At 38.0% G+C, this 15,108-nt stretch overlaps 1 protein-coding gene across 2 annotated transcripts in view; it reads right to left on the reverse strand.

Annotated features, from left to right (window-relative positions):
• LOC133616787 (protein FAM163A-like) overlaps positions 1–15,108 on the reverse strand; it is a 55,775-nt gene that overhangs the window by 15,627 nt on the left and 25,040 nt on the right. Inside the window, exons 2-3 of one of the 2 annotated variants that reach the window (XM_072914722.1) lie at positions 14,678–14,803; positions 7–28 (exon numbers count right to left, since the gene is read on the reverse strand). The gene's annotated coding sequence lies outside the window, so the exon portion shown is untranslated. The remainder of the gene's footprint in view (positions 1–6; positions 29–14,677; positions 14,804–15,108) is intronic. The other variant, XM_061976390.2, reaches the window with a different exon arrangement.

Consider the following 15,108-nt stretch of genomic DNA (forward strand, 5'->3'; position numbering starts at 1 on the left):
ACTCACTTTTAGCAAAGCGGCTTAACACCTGGAAGAAAACAAAAATAAATGACATGTTTTCAGTAATAAATATTGTACTTTGTATTCACCTAAACCAGCTGTGTCCAGAGTGCAGCCCAGGGGCCATTATTGACTAGCAGCCCATACAACCCCAGCAAAGATAATGGAACCACTGGGCTTGGAGGATATTCATTCAGTTGTTTGATTTTGTAGAAAAAAATGCAGATGACAGACATGACACAAAACCATAGTCATTTTAAATGGCAACTTTTGTCTTTAAAAAACACTAAGAAATCAAGAAAATAAATCGTGGTAGTCTAGAACAGTTTCATTTTTAGATCAAGCAGAATGAAAAAATGATGTAATCATGAAAAAGAAAAACACTACAAAACAGCACTAGTACTATGTTGCGCCACCTCTATCTTTTTGTAACAGCTTACCGTCTCTGAGGCAAATACTCAAAGAACTGGAACAGCCAAAAGTTCCAGCATCATCACCTTGCCAAATGCAGATTTTCAATTCATCACTGAATAGGACTTTCACTCAGTCATCCATAGACCATGATTGCTTTTCCTTATCTTGTTTTTTTCTATTTAGTTGTTAATGACAGCTTTAACCTTGACAAACATAAAACACTGGGGTCCAAACTAGGGCTGGGCGATATATCGAATATACTCGATATATCGCGGGTTTGTCTCTGTGCGATATAGAAAATGACTATATCGTGATATTCGAGTATACGTTCTCACGCAGTTGCTTTTAGCTCCGGGCATTACACTTCAGGCTCTTCTCAGTCTTTCTTGTCTCTCCTCACACGCCCTCGCAGAGCAGAGAGGTAGCGGCATGGTAACGTTAGCTGTGGTGCTAGCGGAGCGGTGCGAGTGGTAATACAAGAGAAAGAAGGTGCGAATCTGGTAACAAATGAAGGAAAAATTAAATCCCAAGAAAAACATCAGGGAGTCCATCGTCTGGCGGTGGTTTGGCTTCAAGCGGTAAGATGTTGAACAAGTACGCGGCAAAAGCGTTGCTACAAAAAGTAGCACCACTGCTAATTTGTAGCATCATTTGAAAAGTCACCCGCTAGAGAATGAAGAGTGCTTGAAACTCCACATGTCAACATCTCCGTTCGATGCCACACCAACAAAATGCCCAAGCAACCATTTCCACATCAACACCGTATGAAAAAAATAGTCAACAACAAAAGAAGATATTGTCCGCAGGAACCTACCACATAGTGAAGGACATACACTATTTGATTTCCTATTATGCAGCTCATTTTTATTTGACAGTTATTGAAACATCTTGTGTGACATCATTCACTAAAGTGCACATTAATTGTTTTTAACTATTGTAGTGGCGTTCTGTACAAAAAGTGCACTTTAATTTAGTGTTGTTTTTACATGTCATCTTAGTGACATCATGCACAAAAGTGCACTAATAGCTTGTTTTAAAATGTCTCTGACAATCTTGCACTTTCTGTTTTGAAATGACATGAATGTCTGTGCCACTGCTTAATAACTGTTGAATAAATACATCCATCCATCCATCCATCTTCTTCCGCTTATCCGAGGTCGGGTCGCGGGGGCAGCAGCCTAAGCAGGGAAGCCCAGACTGCCCTCTCCCCAGCCACTTCGTCCAGCTCTTCCCGTGGGACCCCGAGGCGTTCCCAGGCCAGCCGGGAGACATAGTCTTCCCAACGTGTCCTGGGTCTTCCCCGCGGCCTCCTACCGGTCGGACGTGCCCTAAACACCTCCCTAGGGAGGCGCTCGGGTGGCATCCTGACCAGATGCCCGAACCACCTCATCTGGGTCCTCTCGATGTGGAGGAGCAGCGGCTTTACTTTGAGCTCCCCCCGGATGGCAGAGCTTCTCACCCTATCTCTAAGGGAGAGCCCCGCCACCCGGCGGAGGAAACTCATTTCGGCCGCTTGTACCCGTGATCTTGTCCTTTCGGTCATAACCCAAAGCTCATGACCATAGGTGAGGATGGGAACGTAGATCGACCGCTAAATTGAAAGCTTTGCCTTCCGGCTCGGCTCCTTCTTCACCACAACGGATCGATACAGCGTCCGCATTACTGAAGATGCCGCACCGATCCGCCTGTCGATCTCACGATCCACTCTTCCCTCACTCGTGAACAAGACTCCGAGGTATTTGAACTCCTCCACTTGGGGCAGGGTTTCCTCAACCAACCCGGAGATGGCACTCCACCCTTTTCCGGGCGAGAACCACGGACTCGGACTTGGAGGTGCTGATTCTCATCCCAGTCGCTTCACACTCGGCTGCGAACCGATCCAGCGAGAGCTGAAGATCCTGTTTTTGGTAAATTGACTTAGTTGTGGTTTCCCTCCCTGCATGAAAGTTTAAAATGAGCATATATTAATGCAGTATGAAGAAGAATGTTTTAATGTAGACACATAGAATCATCATACTGCTGTGATTATATGCATCAAGTGTTCATTCAAGGTTAAGGCAAAATATTGAGATATATATCGTGTATCGTGACATGGCCTAAAAATATTGAGATATTAATAAAAGGCCATATCGCCCAGCCCTAGTCCAAACTTGTGATTTACAATTTAACCGAGGCATTCCTTAAAGCACACCTTTATGTCCTTTCCTTTTTGGCCGTTGCAAATTGTTTTTGTAATGTTATTTATGTAACTAAGGTGTTGCTGTAGCTTGTTTACTTCAGATGCAGGCAGTAGTCATTTGTTCAACTTACACTCGTGTTGTTCCTCAAAGTTACATTTTAGAGCCTGTCTTTTTCATCATTTGGGCTATTCAACTGGTGTTCGGTTAAAAAAAACTTGTAAGAGTCTTACATTTGTGCAGAAGGTCCTTAAAACAGCAGAGTGCTCCTGTAACCCTGACAAATATACCAAAATCAAATATATACTGTAGAGGACGCTGGTCCTTCAGAATAGGTTGTATTCAGACACGTGACTTTTGAAAGGAAGTGAACAAAGTAGTGGGCCACCAAACCAAAATGACTACTGCGCCGCAAATTGAGTGCAACTTATCTGAGTACGCAAGGGGGCTGAGATAAATGCAAACTATGCAATAAAATCGATCCCTACACGTTACCAAAATAAGATTTGTCGAGTGATCTCAAGGATTATCTGTCAGTCGCATTCCCAGACATGTCGAACTGTCTTGTACTCTGGTCATTCTACACGACAAAACAGATGACAACTCGGAAAAGCATGGAGGTCTACAACTTCATTGTGTGTGGCTGGGTCAAGGAAATTGGTATCGAAACTCTCCCGGGTACAGTAAATCATGCATAGTTTTTGCTTACATTTAAAGATTTAACTTTGTGCCTAGAGCCATGTTTGCTTTGTTGTTGTACGTACTGTTTAGAGGGAATGCGTGTTTTCCCCGTCTTTATCAAAATATAACTATACATGTCAACATTCTGTTTGTGCTGCAAACTCATGCGTTTTTCGACTCTGCCTTTGACTGGAGTGCGTGCCACTTTTTTTGTTGTATTTTGTAGAATCTTTACATCTTTTGCCCTTCTCTCTTGAAGAACTCTGACATTTTTTTTAGCCTTTTCGCGATTTGAACGGTTCCAACAGACTAAAACAACGCAAGCATAGGGCATTTTTCTTCGAGAAAGGCAAAATGTCGCCCAGAATGCAATGACAACAGACGCTCGCTGGCCCACCGCTTCGAGCCTCGCATAGTTAACGAGCCGGACGTGATGTCAGGTGAATACAATCTTCATACAAAATTAGACTAATAGGTAAGGTAGAAATCTAGACCGCCGGTCCTCAGCTTTCTGGAAATGTGGCCCTCAAATCAATTTAATTGAATATCTAAACAGTGGAAAAAGTTTGGACACCCCTGATATAAGCAGTTAAACCTCCACCAGGTGGCAGTAAGAGACAGCACTCGTGCATTAAAAGCTGCCAAGCATCTCAGAAACCAAACAGCACAAAAAAACGAAGAGATGCGGAACAAGAAAACAAAGGATGATAAAGAATGAAAATGAAAGTTCTCACAGTAATGTTCTTATATAATTGTACCAATGTGCACACAAGATAAATACACTGCTCAATATTCTAGTTTGAAGTAAAATATTGTGGTATATACCATGAGAAGAGTTCAGGCAGGTTGTATTTATACTATAAACCAATAAAGTAGTTCATTTGAGAAACTATCCTGCTTTGAAATGCCAATGCATCTAAAGCCTAATGTGTTTTTTGGACAAATAAAAGCAAGGTGATCTTGTATCAGAATGACGAGAACTTCCAGAAGTGAGCGGATGGAAAATAGTTCATTAAACTAAGCATACTACGTCATGTGTGTTAATGAGTCTCTCCATTACAAGCCAGTGTTCAGGCAATCTCTTATCTATGTAAATAATAAAGATGGACTGATTGATGGGCCAGCAATCAGTTTTGCCTGATTTTTCTCAAAAAGTATGTGATCGCCTTTGCCAATTAATGTTATGTTATGTTATTTTCATTTATAATGCGCCCCCGAACCAACTGTTGGCGCAGCCCGAGTACAGAAACAAACAAAAAACAGAAACAGAGACTGAGACACACAAAGGAATCTAAAATAAACATTTATAAAACATTTATAAACATAAATCAAAAGTCATCTGCGGTAAAGAGGTGAGTTTTAAGCTGTGCTCTAAAAGAGTCCTGTTAATCCAATTAATGCCTTTTAGTTATGATCACAAACGTAAATCCTTTCTGGCTGACACTATTTATTTTTAGTCCCCCGGCTGACAAGGGACTAGCAGCTAATTATGTGTCTCCATAGACAGTGTTGAGCCGCTTCCCTACTATAATAATAATAATCGCCTTCATTACTGCAAATATTATAATTCTTTGTATCTTAAGTTTCATTATTTTGTATCATTATCACTGGAGAACGAAACTAAACATGTTACACACCGAGAACAAGACAAGAGCACAAATTCTAGTTAGAGATGTCCGATAATATCGGCCTGCCGATATTATCGGCCGATAAATGCTTTAAAATGTAATATCGGAAATTTTTTATTATCGGTATCGTTTTTTTTGGTTTTTTTTAATAAATCAACATAAAAAACACAAGATACACTTACAATTAGTGCACCAACCCAAAAAACCTCCCTCCCTCATTCACACTTTCTGTTATTCCTACATTATATATCAATATATATCAATACAGTCTGCAGGGATACAGTCCGTAAGCACACATGATTGTGCGTGCTGCTGGTCCACTAATAGTACTAACCTTTAACAGTTAATTTTACTCATTTTCATTAATTACTAGTTTCTATGTAACTGTTTTTATATTGTTTTACTTTCTTTTTTATTCAAGAAAATGTTTTAAATTTATTTATCTTATTTTATTTTATTAATATTTTAAAAAAGGACCTTATCTTCACCATACCTGGTTGTCCAAATTAGGCATAATAATGTGTTAATTCCACGACTGTATACATCAGTATCGGTTGATATCGGTATCGGTTGATATCGGTATCGGTAATTAAAGAGTTAGACAATATCGGAATATCGGATATCGGCAAAAAGCCATTATCGGACATCCCTAATTCTAATACCTAAGCTAGCTTTAAACAACACCAAAACAAGTAAGTGCCGAGTAAAGTTTAAGAAATGTAGATGGAACCACGTTACTGCAGAAAGTAAAGGCTGGAATATACTCTCACGCCAAGTAGCTTGCGTCCCTCTGACGGCGTCTTAGTTCGTTCATAGCTCTAACGCGGGGGCTGGCGAGTGACTTGTAATTCTCTTCCAAAACCCTAAGGAGCAGTGTTTTTCTGTGTGAGCAACTACAACTCTTGTTGACTATCTTCTTGTGTTTAGTAGTAGTTGTAAACTTGTAGTGAAATACGGCATCTGAAGCGACCTCCACTTTAATGTTGGAGCTGCAACTAATCCTTTTGAAACAACGTTCATTTTTAATATACACATTGCTTCGAAACCGGAAGAGAACACGTTCACAAAGATGGGCTGTGCAACCCCTAAATGAGTCGCGGTGAAGGACGTGCGAATTTACAACCGCATTTGGCAGTTTGGGACAGGGCACAAGAGAGAGCTATGTAATTGAAAACAAACAACTGTTCAGTAACTACTGTAACGACCTGTTGGTGCTATGTTTATGTTAATGTGTTATTGTTGTTCAGAGTTTGTGAACACACCATGCCTGAAAGATGATTGACGGAGAACGAGGAAGTGTTGTGTGTGAGAGAAAAATAAGTGTGTGTGCAAGAAAGAATGTGTCGAAATTGAACCTGTTGTTAGTACAAGATTGGCAATAAAAGTTAAAAAGAGCATCATACTTGGTGACTTGTTCTCGATGAAACAACACAACAAGCTGAAAAATGACACATTTAATAATTATTTTAGAGCGCATCGAGATGTTAAGTACACAAAATCAGTTTGCATGCTAATTTTTAATCACTGTTTCTTTATTTCACACAATAATTTGCGCATTTCAAACACGTCTGCTATACCATGTTCAGGGACCAGGGACCCTCCCCGATAAAAGCTGAACAATCACAACTTTGCGATCCGCGTCGCTGCTGAGGCGAAGCTAGGATTTTTGGGAAGTGCACGTCACGGCCTGCAGGAGGATACGCAGGGGAGGAGCAGGATGTCGTCTCTTACGCAAGCTACGTGACGCAAGAGTATTTCCCAGACTTAAGCAGATATTAACAGGAAATTAACAAGTAGAGTAATAAGAGTCTAGAGAGAAGATAATATAACAACTGTTGGTGTCAGCATTGTCACAGTCAGTACACGACAAGTAAGGTGAGGTCAGTTTGTCCCATAAATTGGTGGTGTCGAGGCCAAGGGTACTATCAGTATATGTTCGATACTGGAATGATTAGGTCGATATTTTAATTTTTTCAAAATATTTGTTTTGTCGTTTTTCTTAATCTTTACAAACTCAGGGAATGATTCATTGGACACAGGAGGACTTGAGTGGCAACAACCAAAATATTTAAATGATGGTATAGTTTTTTGTTTAGTTATTGTGTATACTATTGACTTTGTTTGGATCAAATAATTGTATGTAATAAAAGAGAATTTAAGTATTGTGTTGATATTGTTAAACTGTCAATAGCACTCATCATAAATAAATTGATTGTTATCGGCCGATCTTACTCTTGGTCAGAACATACCTAGGAAATATTCTCCCCCATTTACTGTTCAACCTATTTAATTTAATGCCAGATAATGAACTTTAAGTGCTGTGATTTTGAGGACGCTTGTCTAATCCTCCAGTGAAATTCCGTTCAAGTATTGTGGTGCAAGCATAACTGGGAAAATACAATAGTAGGTTTTGAGACATCTCCCTGGTTATAAAATTACAAACTCAGGAAAAAAAAGGCAGCTTCCACAGGGAATGAATCTGCACCACGACAACACTCCTTCATGTTTCTGGCAGATAGCAAGTTTTCCTTCAAACATTTGTTGTACAATCTCAGGAGCCAGAGCGCCAATTGCGTTTTTCTAAATCATCGGATGTATTTTCACTTTGGCCGCCGCTGCTTTCCACGCATTTTAACCTACTTTGGCACCTATATATTTGATCACTTGTTTTGATGTTGACTGCTTAAGGACAATTGGATCAGTCACTGCTGGGTCCTGATTCGAGCAGCCCTCAATCCTCTATATTGTCCACAAGCTGATAAGACTGTGACACATTACTCATACATATCTAAAACATGCACTCATGTTAAATGAGGACCTTCTAAAAAAACCATTTAAACAGACATCATTAGCACTTTGCAGCGCATTTCATAAATATTAACTAACTATGCAACATGCATATTTGCTTGAAAAGTAGACTAATCAAGCAAACAGATAGCTTTTCTTCTTATGGTTTGCTCCTGGTCATTGCAGAAGCAGTGTACACATTATTTATTTATATGAGACAGTGTTTTCCCCAAACAAACCTATTTTTAACTTTCATGGCATTATGAAAAGCTAGGTGGGTTTTTTCAGGTAATTTCACATAGCATATGTACATTTGTCATCTCTTGTCCTTACCTTCATAATCACATCTTCTCTTTTGTTATTACGACAAACATTCAAACGTAAATAGAGCATGCTCACTGAATTATTGTTAGGAACACCAAATAAGCCGTCTGCACAATTTCGCACTTGTTGAAGGTATGTAAATAAACATTTACAAAATCTTTCAGTGTAAAATACTCATTTTACAACGTATATATCTGTGGTTTGTATTCTGGTGCAGCTAACATATGAAAATATATATTTTTTGGGTGTGGATTATAAAGTATAATATAAATTATAAAATGATGTGGCTTGTCAGAGCTGGCCCCCGGTCCTTGAGTTTGACACCTATGCCCTACAGGGTTAAAGGGGAACATTATCACCAGACCTATGTAAGCGTCAATATATACCTTGATGTTGCAGAAAAAAGACCAAATATTTTTTTAACCGATTTCTGAACTCTAAATGGGTGAATTTTGGTGAATTAAACGCCTTTCTATTATTCACTCTCGGAGCGATGACGTCACAACGTGACGTCACATCAGGAAGCAATCCGTCATTTTCTCAAACACATTACAAACACCGAGTCAAATCAGCTCTGTTATTTTCCGTTTTTTCGACTGTTTTCCATACCTTGGAGACATCATGCCTCGTCGGTGTGTTGTCGGAGGGTGTAACAACACGAACAGGGACGGATTCAAGTTGCACCAGTGGCCCAAAGATGCGAAAGTGGCAAGAAATTGGATGTTTGTTCCGCACACTTTACCGACGAAAGCTATGCTACGACAGAGATGGCAAGAATGTGTGGATATCCTGCGACACTCAAAGCAGATGCATTTCCAACGATAAAGTCAAAGAAATCTGCCGCCAGACCCCCAGGAAAAGAGAGCGGATGAGGGTATGTCTCCAGAATATATTAATTGATGAAAACTGGGCTTTCTGCACTCTCAAAGTGCATGTTATTGCCAAATGTATTTCATATGCTGTAAACCTAGTTCATAGTTGTTAGTTTCCTTTAATGCCAAGCAAACACATACCAATCGTTGGTTAGAAGGCGATCGCCGAATTTGTCCTCGCTTTCTCCCGTGTCGCTGGCTGTCGTGTCGTTTTCGTCGGTTTTGCTTGCATACGGTTCAAACCGATATGGCTCAATAGCTTCAGTTTCTTCTTCAATTTCGTTTTCGCTACCTGCCTCCACACTACAACCATCCGTTTCAATACATGCGTAATCTGTTGAATCGCTTAAGCCGCTGAAATCCGAGTTTGAATCCGAGCTAATGTCGCTATATCTTGCTGTTCTATCCGCCATGTTTGTTTGTATTGGCATCACTGTGTGATGTCACAGGAAAATGGACGGGTGTATATAACGATGGTTAAAATCAGGCACTTTTAAGCTTTTTTTAGGGATATTGCGTGATGGGTAAAATTTAGAAAAAAAACTTTGAAAAATAAAATAAGCCACTGGGAACTGATTTTTAATGGTTTTAACCCTTCTGAAATTGTGATAATGTCCCCCTTTAAGCAATTAACATTTATTACCAGAAATTGGTACTGTTGAGTACCGGTATCGATTTCCACCTTCCGGGAATTGGTACTGGTTCGGTTATTGTTATTGTTTTATGTCCTCTTGAGCGTACAGCAGTTTTTCGGTAAATATATATTTTTTAAGATATCAGAGTAATGAGAAAATCCCTCCTCTGTCTCTATCTGATGTACTGTTTCCTGTGGGTTCTTGGCCTTCAGTCATTGACCAATCTGAAGGGTTTTTTACAACATTGGTTTTTGGAATGTTTTAAAAAAAATTTTTTATCTCAGATTAGTAACGGAAATCGAGGTATTACTGCATATTTAATACCCTTAGAGATGCTTAATAACTAAGGGAATATACTGTATAATAAACAAAGGATAAGAGGGTAGGGTAATAGTATATTGGATGGATGAAATAATGGTAATGACTTTTTTTTCACTGACAGCTTTGTACAATATATGACAAATAAAGACATAATGTCAATAGCCTGACTAAAAGATTGCATTACATTGATCCTTATGATGTATTAATTACTATCTACACCATGTGAATACATTATAAACAAAGGATCTGAGTGGCAGTATTGTATTTAAAGTGAATTTAATCTGCGGCTTTCAGCAGTTCAGTGACAGATCTTATCAAGCATGCAGAAGTCAAATGGACATAATGAGGTGACGCTGTGCCAGGAAACTTAATCCAACAGCAGAGGAAATGAAATTATGGGATCAATATGACGGTGGGAAGATGGCTAATTACATTTTCGGTAATGTGAGTTGACAATAGTTGTTAGTGGTAGTTGTATAGGCATATTTGTATATGAAGTTTGGAATCGCGCTTCACTTATTTTAAAATTGGACATAGGTTGTTATGATTTGTCACACCAGGTTATATTCTGTGTTTGTGTTCAAGCATTATTCCCCTTTGTTTAGTGTTCTGTTATGTTCTCAATGCTCTTTTTCTCCCTTGTTTACCTTTTCTGGTTGCTAGGTGGCTGATTAGCCACACCTGTTTTCTGTTTGTTTATTAACGTCCTCACCAGTTTCTGCCCCTAATCACTCTCCTTCTAATTTTGGTGTCTCCCTGTCTTAGTTGCTGGTTCGTTGTTTATTGTATTTGTTAGTTTCCTTGTTTGTTTCACACTACCAATTAGGGTTGTACGGAATACCGGTATTAGTATAGTACCGCGATACTAATGAATCATTTTCGGTACTGAAAAGTACCGGTCCACCACACCCCGTGTCCCTGTCGTCGTCACGTCGTGTCATTGCTGGTTTATGAGCAGAGGAGCATGTGCACACGCACAGAGTACTTACAAACAGACAGTGTGTTGACAGAAAAGGGAGAACGGACGCATTTTGGCTTTAAAACCATTGGTGGATCTACACCTAACATCCGCCGTAATGATACCAAGTACAGTAGCGTATCTAGTCGATACTACTATGATTACGCCAATATTTTTTGGCATCACAACATCTTCTTTCATTTTTTAAAATTTATATTATGTTCATAAACTCAGGAAATATGTCCCTGGACACGAGGACTTTGAATATGACCAATGTATGATCTTGTAACGACTTGGGATCAGATTGATACCCAAATTCGTGGTATCATCCAAAACTAATGTAAAGTATCAAACAACAGAAGAATAAGTGATTATTACATTTTAACAGAAGTGTAGATAGAACATATTTAAACAGAAAATAACCAGATATTAACAGTAAATGAACAAGTAGATTAATAATCAATTTTTACAGTTTGTCACTCATAATGTTGACAAAATAATAGAATGATAAATGTCACAATATGTTACTGCATACGTCAGCAGCTAAATTAGAAGCCTTTGTTTGTTTACTTACTACTAAAAGTTGTCTAGTATGTTCACTATTTTATTTAAGGACACACTTGCAATAATACTGTAAACATATGTTTAATGTACCCTAAGATTTTTTGTTAAAATAAAGCCAATAATGCAATTTTTTGTGGTCCCCTTTATTTACAAAAGTACTGAAAAGTACAGAAAAGCAACAAAATGATTTTGGTACCGGTACCGAAGTAAAGATTAATTTTACCTGCCGCATCTTTTGGAATCGCAAACACTTCACAGTATACGACATAGGTAGTATTTTTATACACAGTACATGATGAATCTGATCAAATTAAAAACGCTGCAGTGAGGCAGGATTACCCGTACTGTGATGGAGGTGGGTTAAGGTGAGAAAATCAAATGCTCCTTTTCTCCTGCTCGTGCCGTAAACGTCCACTGAGCTCACTGTAAACAAACGTGGTGTCGATCGTGTGGAACTTTTTTTCAAGTTTCGGAAGAAGACATTTCGCGTGCTATTCGCATCAAATGTTCAGCAAAATCAGCAAAGAGGGAGGAAAAAAAGAATCAAGCTTCAACACATCAAACCTTGTCAGCCATCTGAAATGGCTAGCGACTCTATGACAGTGTTTTGAAAGCCTACGAAGACGCCTGTGCTGCTTGAGAAGAGCAAACTTAGCCAGTCGTAAAGAAAGATGTGCACAAATAACAGTTATATCTAAATTCAAAGATTAATAAATATAAGTCAGTTAACGTATCGGTCTTGAGAAGCAGAAAGTTAACTGTATCGGTTTGACAAAAATGTAAATCCCAAATTTTTTGTTATTAGGTAGGGACGAACACACTATTTAGGGCTAATTTGCCTACACGAGATGGTACAGAGCACACTATTGGATGACGGCGGACCAATCAGAGTACTGTCCTGTGTTTTGGGCGCTGTTTGGCTCAGCAACTGTTGCTTTAATCTCCTCCATCACCATCCCGCCATTTTGCTCGATGTTCAGCGGTGACAGGAGGGAATATACTATGCATTACAGGTGCTCGAAAAAAATCCATTCACATCCATATCGATTATTTTTTATTACAATTCTAGATTGAGTCATAATATTCAAAAATCAAATGTTTTTATTATTTGAAATTCTTTAATTATTAATAAATAAATAAAATCTATTTTTAAAAATACGTTTTTAGACCATATCTATGCTTACTCGCTGCGCGTACACGTCGGCAACCGAAAGGAGGTTTTGTAACCTGTTCCGGACAATTAATCAAATTTCAGTTTCGATTTTGGATCATGATCTTGATGATAAAAATATTCTAATTGGAAAAAACTTTTAATGAAACACGTAAAAGTTTTGAACTAAACAATGTTGGTATGGCCGACCACAGGAAACAGCGACTAAACTATGAAGCTAAAGCTAGTAAAAATCATCCATAAACTGCTTGTGTTGTTGTGAACGACATCATCAATGTAAGATCAACGTACAAACAGGACAGCAGTCACAACTTGAGAGGCTGAATCTTTTTTTTTTAACAGCCTAAAGTAGTCGCCACATGCCAAGCTCAGAACAGCGGCACACTTGGCCGCTTCACAATAACAGCATCATCGAGTCTGACTGCACTAACAAAATAAAGGTTTCAAAAAGTACATTATGCAAGCATAATGAACTTAAAGCACTTATTGATATATCTACACAATTACTATGCTTTGACTTATAATACTGGTCAAAATTTCCCAACGATATATTGCACCAATAAATGTGAGGATTATTGCATTTAAATAAAATACTTTTAATACATTTGATTTGTGACACAAAAAGCACACACACTATGGTGGTAAAATAAGTGTAAAACTTAAAAAACTGAATTAAAAATGTTTAATTAATAAATAAATAATTGTTTTATTAATCCTGATTTTATTTTTGATAAAAAATAATCATATTTTTGCCATAATTGTACAGCCTTAATAATTACTACACCAAATATTACATTGTAAGAATAGGTTTGAATCTGGAATCGATTCTGAATCTTACTGTCACCCTAAGAATTGATCAAATCGAGCGGTGCCCAAAGATTGTACTGTACTATATACAGTATGAATACTTTACTATATATGCACTTAGCGTGATTAATAAACACCTTTAAAATATTCATATTTTCATGTCTGTTTTTATACACAAACATTTATCCATGTTGACCTGTTATTCCTTTGTTGTCATTAAAAATGTGGTAATTTAAGATTGACATGCTTCGGGCGCAGCAGGAATGGTTAGGGTCTCCAAAAGTGTCCAATAAGAGCAGAAAAAGTCGCTAGATTAATCGCTGTTTTGAAAAACACAATTCAGAGGGGTCTGATTATTTGCTAAGTATAGCGACAAAGTTGCTCAGTTGGCAGCACTGATTCCTCCTGCTACGTCTTCTTATTCTCTGGCAGACCAGGTACGTATGAAGTGTGTTACTTGAAGCAGAGTTACAATGTCATTCACTGTACAGAGTTGTAACGACAAGCTACATTCACAGACAGTCCCATCATAATGTGTTTAGGTGGCGACCAATCTATTTGTGGAGGGCTGCAAATACCGGAAGCGTATGGAAGTAGAATTGTCAACTTATATATATCAATATGATATTAATACATTGCGTATATTAATAAATATACAAATACAAATGTGATATACAAATGAATATAAGAATTTGTAAAAATAAACGTGTATTTGTAAATATATTTTTGAGATTTTAATATAAATATGGTTGATTTTGTATTTGTATTGAATTGTATTGACCGCTCTGGCTGCAGTGCCTTCTGCTGGTTGTTCAGGGGAGTGTGTAGGTCACATTTATTTGTGCATCTGGTTTGTGGGAGGAATGTCTCATCGACACAAAAGCAAAAAAACGATGCACATATGCAAATTCAATACAAATAAACATACAAAATCAAGCATATTTATATTCAAATCTCAAAAATGTTTACAAATACATGTTTATTTATACAAATTCTTGATTTATTTGTAAGTCACATGTTTGTATTTATAAATTTTATTTGTATATATTTTCAAGTCTCAAAAATATATTTACAAATACGCGTTTATTTATACAAATTATTTATTTATTTGTATATCACATTTGTATATTTATTAATATATGCATATATATTAATATCATATTGATACATATACAGTAAGCTGATGTGAGACAATTCTACTTCCATAGAAGCGTTCTTCACTACTACTGCAGATGAACAGATAACTTCCAAAACACACATTCAAGGGCAGCCAAAGATGCACAAATGTTGCTCAAGCTTGCTTCTCTTGCTGCGTAAAGATCAATCAAGTTCAGTTACCTGATTCTTCAGGAAGTCTCTTTGGGGAAAACAATGTAGTAAATGCAAAAGACCCACTTGCCAGAATCAGCCTCTTGGCCCAGTAAAGACAAGCACATGATCAATAGAGGTGCGAAACAACTCGGTCTGCCAAAGAGAGAGAATCAGAAGACGTTATTTATTGTTTTTTCCATCCAAGCTCCAACATGCCGTGATGGCTATCGTGCTGCTTTGCAGACTGCCAGCTCCTGATTCAGCACTTTTACCAACTACAGTACTTGTGACTCAGGACAGTGGTGGGTAGGATTGTCACACTACCAGAATTTTTGTAGTCGATACCTACACTGATGAATTTACACGATGCTCAACACTTATTCGATCCCATGAAAAAATGTTTAACAAATCTGAAGCCATGTACTTTTAAATTCACTGTATTTAAGATCACTGTGCTT

Source organism: Nerophis lumbriciformis, linkage group LG14, assembly GCF_033978685.3.
Source record: "Nerophis lumbriciformis linkage group LG14, RoL_Nlum_v2.1, whole genome shotgun sequence".
In the NCBI taxonomy this organism is placed as follows: Eukaryota; Metazoa; Chordata; class Actinopteri; order Syngnathiformes; family Syngnathidae; genus Nerophis; species Nerophis lumbriciformis.